This window comes from Paramormyrops kingsleyae, chromosome 3 (assembly GCF_048594095.1).
Source record: "Paramormyrops kingsleyae isolate MSU_618 chromosome 3, PKINGS_0.4, whole genome shotgun sequence".
Lineage (NCBI taxonomy): Eukaryota > Metazoa > Chordata > Actinopteri > Osteoglossiformes > Mormyridae > Paramormyrops > Paramormyrops kingsleyae.
This window is the reverse complement of record NC_132799.1, coordinates 39,489,617-39,505,801: the sequence shown is the minus strand read 5'-3', so window position 1 is coordinate 39,505,801 and position 16,185 is coordinate 39,489,617. Positions and strand designations below refer to the sequence as shown.

At 41.6% G+C, this 16,185-nt stretch overlaps 1 pseudogene; it reads left to right on the top strand.

Moving 5' to 3' along the window:
• The window catches only part of LOC111834165 (scavenger receptor cysteine-rich type 1 protein M130-like), a 57,178-nt pseudogene that overhangs the window by 14,447 nt on the left and 26,546 nt on the right, over window positions 1–16,185 (top strand).

The following is a 16,185-nucleotide window of genomic DNA, read 5'->3' as shown; positions in this document are numbered from 1 at the left end:
GGGTTGGCTTGTATTGTTATCTGGGAAATGGGACCACTGGACACAAGTTAGTTTGGGCGTATGTTGATAAAGTAGCTGTCCATCACATATACACTCACCTAAAGGATTATTAGGAAGACCTGTTCAATTTCTCATTAATGCAATTATCTAATCAACCAATCACATGGCAGTTGCTTCAATGCATTTAGGGGTGTGGTTCTGGTCAAGACAATCTCCTGAACTCCAAACTGAATTTCAGAATGGGAAAGAAAGGTGATTTAAGCAATTTTGAGCGTGGCATGGTTGTTGGTGCCAGATGGGCCGGTCTGAGTATTTCACAATCTGCTCAGTTACTGGGATTTTCACGCACAACCATTTCTAGGGTTTACAAAGAATGGTGTGCAAAGGGAAAAACATCCAGTATGCGGCAGTCCTGTGGGCGAAAATGCCTTGTTGATGCTAGAGGTCAGAGGAGAATGGGCCGACTGATTCAAGCTGATAGAAGAGCAACTTTGACTGAAATAACCACTCGTTACAACCGAGGTATGCAGCAAAGCATTTGTGAAGCCACAACACGCACAACCTTGAGGCGGATGGGCTACAACAGCAGAAGACCCCACTGGGTACCACTCATCTCCACTACAAATAGGAAAAAGAGGCTACAATTTGCACGAGCTCACCAAAATTGGACAGTTGAAGACTGGAAAAATGTTGCCTGGTCTGATGAGTCTCGATTTCTGTTGAGACATTCAAATGGTAGAGTCAGAATTTTGCGTAAACAGAATGAGAACATGGATCCATCATGCCTTGTTACCACTGTGCAGGCTGGTGGTGGTGGTGTAATGGTGTGGGGGATGTTTTCTTGGCACACTTTAGGCCCCTTACTGCCAATTGGGCATCGTTTAAATGCCACGGCCTACCTGAGCATTGTTTCTGACCATGCCCATCCCTTTATGACCACCATGTACCCATCCTCTGATGGCTACTTCCAGCAGGATAATGCACCATGTCACAAAGCTCGAATCATTTCAAATTGGTTTCTTGAATATGACAATGAGTTCACTGTACTACAATGGCCCCCACAGTCACCAGATCTCAACCCAATAGAGCATCTTTGGGATGTGGTGGAACGGGAGCTTCGTGCCCTGGATGTGCATCCCACAAATCTCCATCAACTGCAAGATGCTATCCTATCAATATGGGCCAACATTTCTAAAGAATGCTTTCAGCACCTTGTTGAATCAATGCCACGTAGAATTAAGGCAGTTCTGAAGGCGAAAGGGGGTCAAACACCGTATTAGTATGGTGTTCCTAATAATCCTTTAGGTGAGTGTATATTATGCATACAGTATAACAAGATGGATATTATATGGCTGGCAGGACTGCCCATTCTTCTGTACCAGTTACACTAAGTGATAGACCTGCTAATATTCCACTATGTGTGTTTTCAGACATCTCTTGAACTCAAACGTAAATATGATTGGACATGATTCGATCAGACATATCTCAATGTAAGACTGTATTCTGGATGGAATGAGGCAGACATATTTAACCCTGACTTTAATCCCAAGATGAGTGAAAGCTGCTTTATACTTGTATATGTCTGACAAGCACTGACAGTGACTGATGTATCTACAGGGTCTAAATCTCTCTCAGCTCTCAATGGGACAGTACGACTGTCTGGAGAGAGTGGCTGTGAGGGTCAGGTGGAGGTTTACTACCAGCTGACCTGGAGCAGAGTTCTCATGGACTCCTGGAGCTTCAGGGAGGCCTCTGTGGTCTGCAGGCAGCTGGGCTGTGGCTCTACAGTGAGGCTGTACAGCTCCTCCCTGTCTGAGACAGGGGACAGTAATGTATGTCTGACAGGGTATCAGTGCTCTGGGAGTGAGTCTCACCTAGTGAACTGCAGTGATCCACACAGACTGAGCTTCTGCGCTGGTCCACAGGTGTCCATAGAGTGTTCCAGTGAGTATAAAAGATGCCAAGAGAAAGAAATATATATATATATATATATATATATATACACACACACACACAGTGGTTCTCGAACTCACTAGAACTTGAATTTCTTGAAAGTTGAACAAACCAGTTTGACCTAGAACTCGATCTGAATATCAGAAGTCGAACTGTGAACGCTGACCTAATATAAATTGTACGCGCCAGGAAATGAGTCATACTACAGTGCAATTCTTACTTGAACGCCTTCTTCACAGACTGGACGATTAACCAAATAAAGCAGCGCAACATCACAGTAACTAACAATAAATAAACCAGTAATTTACGTGTATTATTAGAGCATTTATGTCATTTATATAAACTTTATTTTGCCAGGTAAATTAACTGAAAACCAGTTCTCACTGCTTTACGTGATATTCGGGAGAAATAGCAGATTACGCATCGGAACTGCCTGGGATACAAACGTCATGCGTGTAACTAAACTCTTCAGCCAATAAGGGCAAAGGTGTGTCGTCATGGAGGCGGTTCCAGTTTGTGCAGCCCACGGGGCAGGACAAGGGTAATGTTGGGATAAGATCTTAATCTTTTTCGAAGCCATTAAGAAAAAAATGCACTTCTTGTTATATCCTGTTCATATTTAGGTGTAATTTTGGGGGGGCGGGAACCAATTAATTGGTTTTCCATTATATCTTATGGGGAGAATTCGATCAGAACTCAAAATTTTTAGGATTCGATCCAGAGTCCGGAACGGATTAAGTTCGAGAACCGTGTGTGTGTGTGTGTGTGTGTGTGTATATATATATATATATATATATAATTGATATGTTGTCTACAATAATTAAATTAAAATCATGAAATAATAAGTCCATTTCATGTTTAATGTTACATTTACTCCCTCCCTTCCTTCCTTTCTCCAGATCACAGGTCCATCAGGCTGGTGGGTGATGCTGGGGGCTGTGCAGGGAGGCTGCAGGTGCTCCACCAGGGCTCCTGGGGGACAGTGTGTGGAGACTCCTGGGACTTGAAGGATGCTGAAGTGGTGTGCAGACAGCTCCAGTGTGGGACGGCTCTCAGTGACCCAGTATCGACCTTCTTTGGACCAGGAACTGGATCCATTTGGCTGGAAGAGGTGGACTGTAAGGGGAATGAGACGTCTCTGTGGGACTGTCCTTCAGCAATGAGGGGACAGAATAACTGTGTCCATAAAGAGGATGTAGGAGTTGTGTGTTCAGGTATGTACAGCAAGGGATAGGGCTGCGCCCTGAAAGTTGACGATGCAAACATCACAAATATCAAAAACACCAGCACTGAGCAAGTACAAATGCTGTAACCCCTCAACACCTATACCTACAGAAATGGTTTAATGCAAGTTCAACTCAAGTAGCCAATGACAAGTAGCCGAATGGCTCAAAAACACATGAATCTTAATGCGTAGAATAAGTGTTGTTATTGTGTATTCAAACGTTTTTGACCTGTTTGGCGTTCCATACATTCTGAACGTATTATGCGTTCCAAATCTCCACGTTTACATGTCAAACGTGAAAAAAGCCAACAGGTTTTGACACTTTTGACCTGCCATTATAAGCAAAGCTTGATTACTAGTCCACCTACAGAAGAGCAGGCGCACTCAGCTTCAGTTCAGCTGCAACTTCTGATGCGAGTCAAATAAATACTTGGGTAAAAAAAGACAAGAATGCACTACGAAGCGCATACTCACTTACTGATTTATTAGAAGCATGTCGAATTACGGACGCAGTTTGCCATATTGTCACGCCCCGCTCCGTCCGCTCCTAATGTGTGCCACGCCCACCTCGTTACCTCGTGTTCAGCCCTGATTGTGATCACCTGTGTCCTGTTATGTCTGGCTAGTCTTTTGTATTTAGTCCTCGTCTGAGTCAGTCTTTCCCAGACTAGTCATTAATGTTACCTGTCGTTCTTCCCCGTATTGTGGATTCTTCCTCAATAAACCCCGCTTGCCCTACTTCCTGGTTCCGATCGCCTACTTCCCGGCCCGCTTGCCCCGCGATCGTGACACATATACAGCATCTTACCACATGGAAGTAAAAATAATTAATATAATCTCAAAGTAATTAACTGGTGGTTATACGTTTCCCTGTGGTATTATGAGCCCAAACACTGTGTGCTTGGGGAGGGCACATACAGTGCATGAGTTGCACAAAAGAAATAGGCTATAAGAGCTTGATTTAAGTGTGCTGCCTGTCTCATTATTCCAAGAAAACCATAATGCAATAAAAAAAAAAAAAAGAACAAAGCAGAAGAGCGCTATAGCACTCAAGCTACACTTTGAGCTGAAGCACATGGTCAAAATCTTCACTGAAACTTATTTCAATGGATATTTAAAGATATTCTATATTAAAAAAACCAAACCATGATAGTCATATATTTGTATTGAAGAGCCAAATCCAATTCATAAAGTAAGAAAAACAAGATATTATTTTATTCAGTTTTATTCCTTTATTTCACAAACTTTTTTTTATATACTTTTAATGGCATATTTAGCATTTTCAAAGTAACCAAATAAACCTACAATTTTTCCTGTTCTTTTAGTGATTTTTAACCTATGCTTTTATATGTTGTTTCAATATACTGTACCCTGGATGATGCTGGCTGTATTCTTGAATTGTAAGTTTTTTAAATTTTGTAGTATTAATTTAGGCTAAGATATTTGGAAAAATTTAAAAACACAACCAATACTTACAGTATGCAAGCAATTTATCATTGAACAGCTCCACATTATTTATTGTTTAATTAAGTCTCACTGTTACTCCCTGAATATGAATAATTGTTCACTTTAGTTATTCCTTTACACTCCTTGTAGAATATAAAGAAATCAGGCTGGCTGATGGCTGCTCTAGGCAGTTGGAGGTTTTCTACAATGGCACCTGGGGAAATGTGTGTTTCAATCAAATGAACACAACCACAGCGAGTTTGATATGTCAACACCTCAAGTGTGGAAAGAGTGGGACTGTTTCTAACTCATGTTCTCAGCTGAAAGGAGCTCCAAATTGGCTTGATAACCTGAAATGTCGCCCACATGACTCTGCACTGTGGCAGTGCCCGTCCTCTAACTGGGGAGAGAGTGACTGTAATGATGATGATGCAGTGGCTCAGATCTCCTGTGAATGTAAATTAATTTTCATATTAATAACCATGAATATCAACTATTTCAAATTTTATTGCATTATTAATTGCTAATCACTTCTGTTTTTACTATCAAATATAAGATTAATTGTACTAAAAAATTGAGATTATACTGTTTGGTGTAACCAGATTACTATAACTCTCCACATCTACACACCAATGAACCAAGCTATCTTGTAAAAATGGTCTGTGTCTAGGTCTGGGATATACTAGAAAACATTTGGTACTCACAGTCGACATGGTGAATGCAGAATAAACGGGGAGCGATAAAATTCTGACTGACCTTGACAAGGGCCAAATCATTATGCATTATGCATTATGCATGTTACCTATGGGGCTATGTAGCCACTGGCCAGTCAAAATGTCAGTGTTGACCCCTGTCCAGACACAAAAGTATCTACAATGGGCACCCAAGTATCTGAATTGGAACTTGGAGCAATGGAAGATGGTCACCTTGTCCGATTAGTCATGTTTTCTGTTGCATTATGTGGATGGCTGGCAAGTCACTTTAGGAGAGGTTTTGAAATGATTAAGCTTACACACTTTGACAGATATAGTTTAATGTTTTACCAGTTTTATTAAATATAGTACTGCCTTGTAATAAAATATAATACTATATAGTAATAAAATATTAAATATAGTACTGCCTTTTTTTCACTAAGATCACTTGCCCTGTGCTTGCAGCCAGTGACGTGAGGCTGGTGGATGGTGACAGTCCCTGTGCTGGGAAAGTGGAGGTTCTTCATGAAGGACAGTGGGGCACAGTTTGTGGTCATGGCTGGGATATGGAGGATGCTGCAGTGGTGTGTAGACAGATGTTTTGTGGAGATTCTTCAGAAGCACCAGGGGATGCTCACTTTGGAGAAGGAACAGGGAAGATCTGGATGAATTATGTGGCCTGTAATGGGTCAGAGTCAACATTGAAGGACTGCGGACATGATGATTGGGGATTTAATTACTGTGATCATAGCAAGGATGCTGGAGTCATCTGCTCAGGTAGGACACATGTACTGTTCAGTAAACATGCTACATAAACTTAGTTCGTTCACTTTTAATCAAGAAACATGTATTTTAGATATTCTCAGAGAAGCAGTGCAGCTCTGCATGTTTCTTTGAATTTCAATTTGTAAGGATGTGGATCTACAAAATTATGTCCATCTTAAATGATGTGCACAGGAAAAGCTGACTTATTAGATACACTAGATAAAAGCTTTGTATGGGGGTGGGAACTGGCAGAGTCCTCCCAATTTGATATTATATTTATATTTGTTTGCCAATTACATATGTATTGAGATTTTTTAAATTTTATTTTATTTTTTTAAATGCTGAAGAACATTTCAGATCTACATTTAAAGTATAGACAATAGCTGTAATGGTTCATGTATTCATTGTGTGCCATTTTATTACATCATTTTTGGTTGGAACACACAATGCATTGAATGAATACACTTCTTGACAGGCGAAACCTACATTCACAAGTAGTGCAACACAAAAAGCATGCTAATGGTTGCTGTCAGCTGGTTACAGCTAGCGTTTCAATGAGAGCACAGAGATCTTTCCATGTCACTTAAATTATTAGTTTGGGAACCTTTTATTTTCACAATAAATTACACCAACACTGGAGAGCGGCTAGTTGATAAAACCAAGTGTCTCTGTCAGCTGTTATACCGAACACTGATATGTTGCTGGAAACACATCTGACATGATAACTCATTTAAGATGACATCGTCCAAGTGTGTATAACCAGTGGAAGGCAGAAACAACCTCTGAAAATTAGTCTCCCTGTGGCATTTCAGATGCTTTTGTCAGGAAATTCAGATCAGGGACTTATTTCACAAAGGCGTACTTCTTGCTTAGCCAGATAACTTTGAGGCTAAGTAGAAGTAACTCTCGCTTTCTGATATGGTGACACTGGTATATTTTTTAGCAGGATTCATCACCACAAAAACTCATAAAAAACTTACAGCCCTGGGTACAATTTTGTTTCCCAAGGTTCAAACAAGATTAGGCACTTTCATACCCCTGGAACTTTTTTTTTGGGAACCAGAACCTTTTTCCAGAACCAGCAACTTTTGTCATGTTCACACTGTAGGAATTCAGCCTGATTGTAGTTCCTCAGAGGATGTTTTGGAACCCTTTTTTAGTACCTACTCCACAGAAGTTACACAGAAGTGCAGAAATGGAGATGTAGCTAGGCAAAAATTGAGCAGATGGTATTATTTTTGTACCCCAATTATATTTAATGCATCCATTAATACATTTTTTCTGCAAATTATTTTGCTAACCAATTTACTTTTGTCCAATGTCTCCAGTGCGAATGGTGAAACCTGCCAGTGCTTATTAGTAAGATGAACAAGTCATGGGTCCTATAAGTAAAATATAAATAAAAGACTGTGTCCTATTTTGATCGCAAATTGATCCCCCCAGTGACTAACAAATATCTAACAAAGTGATTTATTTATCCTCCATTGTTTTGTCTTGGAGGTGTAGTTTCATATGAAATTATGTGAGAAAAAGGTGCTTTCCCACAACAGGAACCTGTTTAAGGAACCGTCTAGTCACATGTTGCAACAGAAAATGTGATTCATTGAACAAGATGAGCTTCTATCTCATTCCCACCACAGGACCTCGGCCCCATTGTAGTTCCTTGGAGGTACAGGCAGTCCCCAGGTTATGAACCAGATCCCTTCCCTAAGTCTGTCTTTAAGTCTAATTTGTAGTGAATTTGTAATAGAGTATTCAATAATAATAAAAATAATAATAATAATAATAATAATAATAATAATACAGTAATAAACAAAGTAGCTAAATGCATTTCTGTACTGTACCGACAAAGTGCTGAAGCCACGCAATGTGTTCACAAGTGTCACAAGGTAGTGCGTGCATTTGTTATCACAAACTATTGTATTTAACCCAAATTTTTTATATAATAGGCTTTATAGCAGTCCGTTCATAGAGCTGCACTATATCATATCGCAATGTACTTGCGATTATATGGCACATGCGCAATAATAACCAGGGGCTGGTTGCACCTTGGGTCTATTTTGACAATCTAACACAAGGCGTAAAGCGTAAAGCATGTCCAAATCCATTTTGATATTTTGAGGGTGGAAAAAACTGATTTGGCACCAGCACAAGGTACAAAAACTTTGTCCTAACTCTCTTAATTATTTAGAGATTTGTTTTGGCTGTAACATGCAATGAACCAATCGGAATGGCACATCACTTTACCTTTAAAAGGCAGCAGGCACATGAGCTATGGCAGATTGCTATTTTAACAGTGTATTTGCCAAGATAGCCAGATAGCTTTTCACTCAAGGAAAGAGACATGCTCGTGCACAAGGTGAAAAGGTGCCAGCACATCATCTATAGGAGCACCACTGTTCCACCTAAGCCTTTCAAGGTGAAACAGGCATGGAATGAGGGAGCACCATCATTTTCTGACATTATTAGACGATCCACATGGTGCCAGATGTGGGATAATAATGTCAGAAGATGGGGAAAACAGAAGCTCACTACTGAACGAGCTGGGCTGGGAATGGGGACTTAATGGGTTGTATTAAGCTGACATCATTGTCCAAGGTACGCATAAAGGCTACAGACGATTCAGCTCTTCTGTCAGCTGATCCCTCCTTGCCCGCGCTACTGCCGCTGTACATTCCTTTGTTGGCATTGGCACATGTAGTCCAGCATCACTCCTTCCAAAGTCCTCTAATGTTTCCTCATTTATGTTCAAGACATCCATCACACTGGGCAATGTTATGCAACATACAACATGGTACAAAGAATGCCGTGACCTTCTGAGGACTGTATTGTAATGTTCCACCTGACTTATCCAAACATCTGAAAATGCATTGTCAGCAATCCAAATGTCCTTTTAATTACAGTATGCCTAATTCAGATTATCACTTCAAATTATTTTTTTTAATGATACAGTTTATTCTTTACTTAATATATATTGTAGCACCAGCGAGATGTGTGTCCCAGCCCCTGTTTGTAATTGTAAATAGCCCTTGTTGTACTGTTGTTGTTGTGAATGGTTGCATTTCCCTATTGTCCCATATGTGTTTGCCCATGTCTTGTGTGTACCCTGTCCGATCCTCGCGTGTATTTAGCTTGTGTAAATCTCCCACCTTGCGTGCACCTTACAGTCCGGCGTCTGACAACCTTGTGTTTCTGCTCTATGCATTTGGTTCGATGCTTGTTGGGTGCCTGTTATAGTACTGTTAAGGACTGCTATTAAAGAGCGCATTTTCCCTGCCAAGCAAGTCTACTTGTCCTTCTCTGCTCCTTCGATGTCTCAGTCCGCCCGACGCTACACTGGTGTCAGAAGTAGGATACCAGAAACCATCCCATTGGCATGGGTGGTGCAGGGGTTGACTGACATCATCCAGCAAGCCTGCTCCAGCCTGGCAGACCTCGAGGTGGCCGAGAAGCGACCAGAGAAAAGGAAACTGCCCAGAAGCTCCCACCAGAGCCGCTTGCTGGCCAGCAGGGGATGCTGGGGAAAGGAAGGCACCCTCTGCTCCATCCAAGACACACCAGACCTGCACAGCATGCCCTGAAACTGCTCCTGCCTGCCCGCCAGAACCTCGGCAGAGACAATGTCAGCGACCAAGGAGGGCGGGCACCACAGCGGACTCTGGGCGCTCACTGGCCGTCAAGGGCTCCCCAATCGTCAGCGGCGAGAAGCCACGGCACAACTCCGCCTGCGAGCATGACCAGCAGAGGCAGCGGGCAGAGGCTGCTCTGTTGGAGTGGGAAGAGACATGCCGTAGTTGGGAGGCCCAGCTCACTGAAGAGCACCATGAGTTCCACAATCAGCGGGAGTGGGGACCATCGAGACTGGGAGCGGTTGCAGGAGTCCATGGAGGAGGAGCGGCAGGAGCTGGAGCATTTGTGTGGTGAGTTGGCCAGCTGGGAGAAAGAAGCACCAGAAGCACCTGGCCAAGTCGGTGGAGGCAGCGTTGCATAGTACCGCTGGATGTTTCAAGCAGCCCTGTGCGCTGGCTATCTCCGGACAAGGGAGCCTGGCTGTGGGAGTCGCTGGATGTGGGGTGGCCCAGCCAGGTGGACCCCCTGTAAGTGGTATTAGGTCCCCTTAAGGTGCGGAAGAGGAAGGGTTGGTGCCGGGGGGATCTGACACACCAGCACTGCCCGGCAGCTAGCCACGCCAGCGCTCAGGGAGCTACCTGCCCCGTCATTGGAGGTGATGCACCATCGGCAGAGGTGGGGACTGGGGGTGAGGCCCTTGATGTACTGTTGTTGTTGTGAATGGTTGCATTTCCCTATTGTCGTGTGTGTGTTTACCTGTGTCTTGTGTCTAACCTGTGTATTTAGCTTGTGTAAATCTCCCACCTTGTGTGCACCCTACAGTTTGGTGTCTGACAACCTTGTGTTTCCACTCTGTGTATTTGGTTCGGTGCTCATTGGGTGGCTGTTATAGTCCTGTTAAGGACTGCTACTAAAGAGCGTGTTTTCCCTGGCAAGCAAATCTCCTTATCCTTCTCTGCTCCCGCGATGCCTTGGTCCGTCCGGTGCTATAATATATTTTTTCCTATGGTGTTTCATTGAACAGCCTGAATACGTGAAAGGACCAGTTGTACTCAATAATAAAATGGATATAAATAAAATTACACATACCTGTAATTAAAAAACCATTAGTACACCTCGACGGTGTACCTGTGTCCATAATGAGCATTGTGCATCCTCACATTTCTAAAACACGTCGCTTAGATACCGTTTAACATTGTGCCACTGACTTTAGACTTGGTTTTTGTTAGACAAAAGCGCAATGTAATTTCACTGCCTTAGAATAGCAATGTGTGCCTGGCCACACCTCCTTTGAAAAAACATCACTTCTATGGGTGGAAAGTGGGCACAGAATTATTTGTTATTTTGATGATGTGCGCTTATGGCCTGAAAATGAAGAATGCACTGATATGAAACTAGCAAAACCAGTTTGTGTCGCGCTTTAGTAGAAAATACGGCCCCTTAAAGTTAAGATTTTCCTACCAATTGGAGTTAAGGTTTCCTTAAAGTAAAGTTGGTTGCAAAAACACCCTTAAGTCTTCTCCTTAAGGTTCTCTTAAAATGTTCAGTTAAGTATTTAATATTTTCTCCTTATCTTGGTCTTAAATACTTAAGGGATTCATTAAAGTTCCCTTAACAGTTACACAAAAGACCATAACAACCAAAGAAAGGAACAGAACTTAAGATGCCTTTGACTGTATCTTAACTGCAACATGACCGAGTTTATGGCAATAAATGAAGAGAATCCTGAGATGTGGTCTGTGACAGAGAACACCTAGTGAATACCATTAATGATGAACAATTGATTTTACCTGACCGAAAGTCAAGTTACTTGAAATGTACCTTAAAAGGGGCTGATTGCACAAAACACCTTATAGAACTTAAGTATGACACTTAAGGTTTAATTTCTCCTTAGGTGAGGGATGTATTTAAGGGTGCTGCACAGAATGCCTTAAACGGTCCTTAGTTAATGGTCCTTAGTTAAAAATCTTAAGGGATTTACTACATTGAAAATATTTTTGGCAGTAAAATTGTACAGCTTCCAAGGAAATTTTGTTTTATTTGCCCTCGTGCCTGCTCATGACACATGTTAAAGCCTCTAGGGTTAATTTTGTTGACAAAAATGTTGGACGAGAATCAGAGCCGGACAGAGTACACAGGTTCATTACTTGAGTAAAAGTACAGATACCCCTTGCTAAATTTTACTCAAGTACAAGTAAAAGTACTACAGTCAGATGTCTACTTAAGTAAAAGTACTGAAGTACTTGTTTTTAAAAGCAGTTGAGTATCAAGAGTACAAGAGTACATTTTCTAAATATTGCATTACTACTGCCACAGTGCTTACATTTATGTACAGAAACGTCCTACATGGAGTTATGAAAAATGTTAATGTTAATACCTTGGAGAATGTAAAAGGAATTGAAAGTAAAATCAAGTCATTTTCATCTTTTTACCATGTTGCTTTATTTAACATTTCTCACTTGCCCACAAGGCAATAGCACAACAATGGCAACGCTCTGACAAACCTCTGCTAGAGTTTTAATGGATTTTTTGCACCCACATTTGAACCTGACTGTGTTAAACACACCGCATACTCAAGAACATCAAAGCAAATGCTCAGCTTACATTAATGTGTAATATCAGAAAAGAAAATTCAGCTAACAATTGTGTGTACATGTGAGTTTCTCTGTTTTTTCATCAATCAAATCAATAAACCTAAACCAGCAAAGGCAATATAGCAATGTTCTGACACACCTCTGAACCTGACCGTGATTAAGTGATTAAAGAAAATCAGCTAATCAGCTGTGTTTAGGTCAGCGTACAAATAAGGAAAAATAAAATTCAGCTCATTTGAGTGACAATATTAAGCCCCTTCCTCTCACATTGACATACAGGCAAAGGCAGGAGAAAATACTTTCAGCTGAATAACACCATTCTACACAATCTATGTTTGACAACTCTTGTGTGTGTGTGTGTGTGTGTACTGTACTTCAATTCAATCAAATGTCATGAAGTCCTTGTTCAACTTGAGGAGAAGTTGGTTCTCAAAATTCTGTGAATGAATTGATCCCTTTCTTGGGGTGAAAAGCAAACCTGCTATGCTAAAAAGCCTTTCACACGCTGCTGAAGCTGGCAGGGCTGTGTTGAGCTTTAGTGAGAGGTTACACACAGCTGGATATGGGGCCAGTGTATTCACTCCTTCAGCTGTAGCAGCTAGGTATCCATCAAGTTGCTTACTTATCTCATGGGAATGTGTCTGCTTGACATTGGAGAAGAAGTCATCTTCATCAGAAGAGGTTGATGTGGTATCAGGAGACCGAAGACCTTCATCGTGTTCTGGCAGACGTTCCTTGATGTAACTAAGGCCTTGATTAGAAACACAGAATCACACCGACAAACACATATTTTTGTTATTATTACTCTGTAAGTAAACAGCTGCATAGAATCATTGATGGATGTAAAGTTTTTTGAAAAAACAAGCAAAAAAAAAAAAAAAAAACATTTTCCTTACCAAGCTGTAGGACTGTGTCATTGCTGGTCCAAGAGGTTTTGAACCTTGGAATGAGAATTGCTGCTGCAATTAGCTCTGGCTCTGACATCATGCTCACAAACCGCTTCCTCAAACCTTCAAGAAGAGCATCAACAAGTGGCTTGCAAAATCTGAGTGACGGTCTGGACTTTTCAAGCTTGGTTGTGAGGGTGGTGATTGTCGGGAGCAGCCAGCCCATCTGAATGTTGACTTCTCCTTGTAGTATGTTCAAGGACTTCGCAACTGGACTCATGGTGGTGACATATTCCCCTAAAAAGGCTATGTCAGCCGGACTGTACCTAATAAAAACAGAAGAAAATAAACAAACACATATTTCAAAAAAATGTATACAGAACCACTGTGCAATGCTGGACATTTATTTATTTGTTTATGTACCTACAGCAGATAATGTGGTAAGCATTACTCTAACAAAATAAGAACACAATTATACATTAACATAAGCTACTTACATTGGAACATTGAGTGCAGCACAGACCGTTCTCATAGACCCCTCTCCTTGGTCTCTAATGATTCTGACCACACGTTCCACGGCCATGAAAGAGGAGTTCCATCGAGTTGAATTAGGCTGTACCAAGTGAAGCTTACAGTGTTCCTCTATAAGATCTGCATTTTGAGGAGACCTTGATGCTTTATTCCAGAGTGCCTGACACTTAGAAAAGGCTGATCTGGACAATTTCTTGTAAGCTTCTGTCTTATTAGCCCGATCAACATCGACTGTGAAAACTAAATTTAGTAAGTGGCATGCACACCGATGATGTTTCGGCAGCTGATACTGAAGCCCATTATCTTCCTCCAGAATGGCTTCCACATCCATGAATTCCACCTCCTCTTCACCATCAGATGCATCACAATCTTCTCCTACTTCTTCTTCTTTGATTGTGCCTTCTGCAACTAACTCTTCATTGTTATTTTCGTCCTGCTGACCAAAGACACGGAACACTTTGACAAAATTCGACCCGTTGTCTGTTGTAGTTCTAAAACCTTTAGACTTATTTCATACTCTGCATGAATGTCGGTCAAAACAGCTGCCAAGGCATCGAATGTGTGGGAGCCCCTTAGTTGACGGCAGGCAAGGGCAGCTGAACGACGTTCAAAACTGCAAGGATCGAGCCAGTGGGCTGTTACACCTATAAAGCTCCTTCTCCTGGCCGTCCAACAATCAGTAGTGGTGGCAATGTATGGTACCTTTTTCATTTCGTTCTTGAGACGTTCTTTCCTTTTAGATGTAGCTGAATCAATCTTGCGCCGCACAGTTGTGCAGGACATGACAGCACTACTCGGTTGTAATTCTACAATAAGGTCTTGGAAGAACATAAGAACTATACAAACGAGAGGAGGCCATTCGGCCCATCGAGCTCGCTTGGGGAGAACTTAACTAATAGCTCAGAGTTGTTAAAATCTTATCTAGCTCTGATTTAAAGGAACCCAAGGATTCAGCTTGCACTACGTTATCAGGAAGACTATTCCATACTCTGACTACACGCTGTGTAAAGAAGTGCTTCCTTAAATCCAGTTTGAAATGTTCTCCTGCTAATTTCCACCTATGGCCACGAGTTCTTGTATTTGAACTAATGCTGAAGTAACTATTCGGTTGAACAGCATCCAAACCTGTTAGAATCTTATAGACCTGGATCATGTCCCCCTCAGTCTCCTTTGCTTGAGGCTGAACAGATTTAGCTCAACTAACCTTTCCTCGTATGACATTCCTCTAAGACCAGGAATCATTCTTGTGGCCCTATGCTGCACCTTTGCTAAGGCTACAATGTCCTTTTTAAGATATGGTGACCAAACCTGCACACAATATTCTAGGTGAGGTCTCACCAAGGAATTGTATAATCTTAGCATTACCTCCCTTGACTTAAACTCCACACACCTGGAGATATACCCCAACATCCTATTGGCCTTTTTTATTGCTTCCCCGCACTGGCGAGAATGAGACATGGAAGCATCAACATACACACCAAGGTCTTTCTCATAATCAGCTACCTTTATTTCAGTAGGTCCCATAAAATACCTGTACTTTATATTTCTGCTCTCTAGATGGAGTACCTTACATTTGTCTATGTTAAATTTCATCTGCCAGGTGTCAGCCCAGTCACTAATTAAATCAAGATCCCGCTGTAGCTGCTGAGCCGCTAGTTCAGTATCTGCTACACCACCCACCTTGGTGTCATCTGCAAATTTCACCAGTTTACTGTATATATTGGTGTCTATATCATGTATGTATAGGAACAATAGTGGTCCTAAAATTGAACCCTGCGGTACCCCACTATGAACGCAGGCCCACTGTGACATTGTGCCTCTTATAACTACTCGCTGCTTCCTATCTGTTAACCAGTTATCAATCCAGGTCGCTACAGTTCCTAAAATACCTGTCGCTTTGAGTTTAAGTGAGAGCCTCTTGTGAGGGACAACATCAAAAGCCTTTTGGAAATCTAAGTAGATGACATCATAGGCCATCTTATCATCAACTGACCAACCATGGTGGTGAATAACCCAAAAGTTCCTTAAGGGGAGAGCAATCCTTCTTTATTAAATCCTGAAAAGGACTAACACGCATACTAAAACAAGCACCAAATCAAACGTAATGGGAGGGGGGAGCAGGAACGTTGCACATTGGTCAATAATGTTAATTTAGGATAATTTACACAATACTAAAGACACGCGAGGATCGACCAGGGTTCATATAAAACACAAGCAAATGCACAAGAGCAACAAGCATTAGCAGTAATATAACACTACAAGGGGATATTTACAGTCACTTGCAGGGCATGCTGGGACATCCAATCGCACCAGAGCTACATTATATTGCTGTCTTCAAGTCATGTCAGAAAAATCGTAAATATGAGATGAGAGCACATGTCCTATTTACCAGTAGGAAACTCAGAATTTTCTGTAAGCCCCGAATCACCAAGTTGGAGGGTGTGTCATTACAACAGTCCTTGTGGAGGCAAAGGACAGTGGTACTGTGAAAAGCAAATTACTTTGAAAGTAGTAAATTTTAG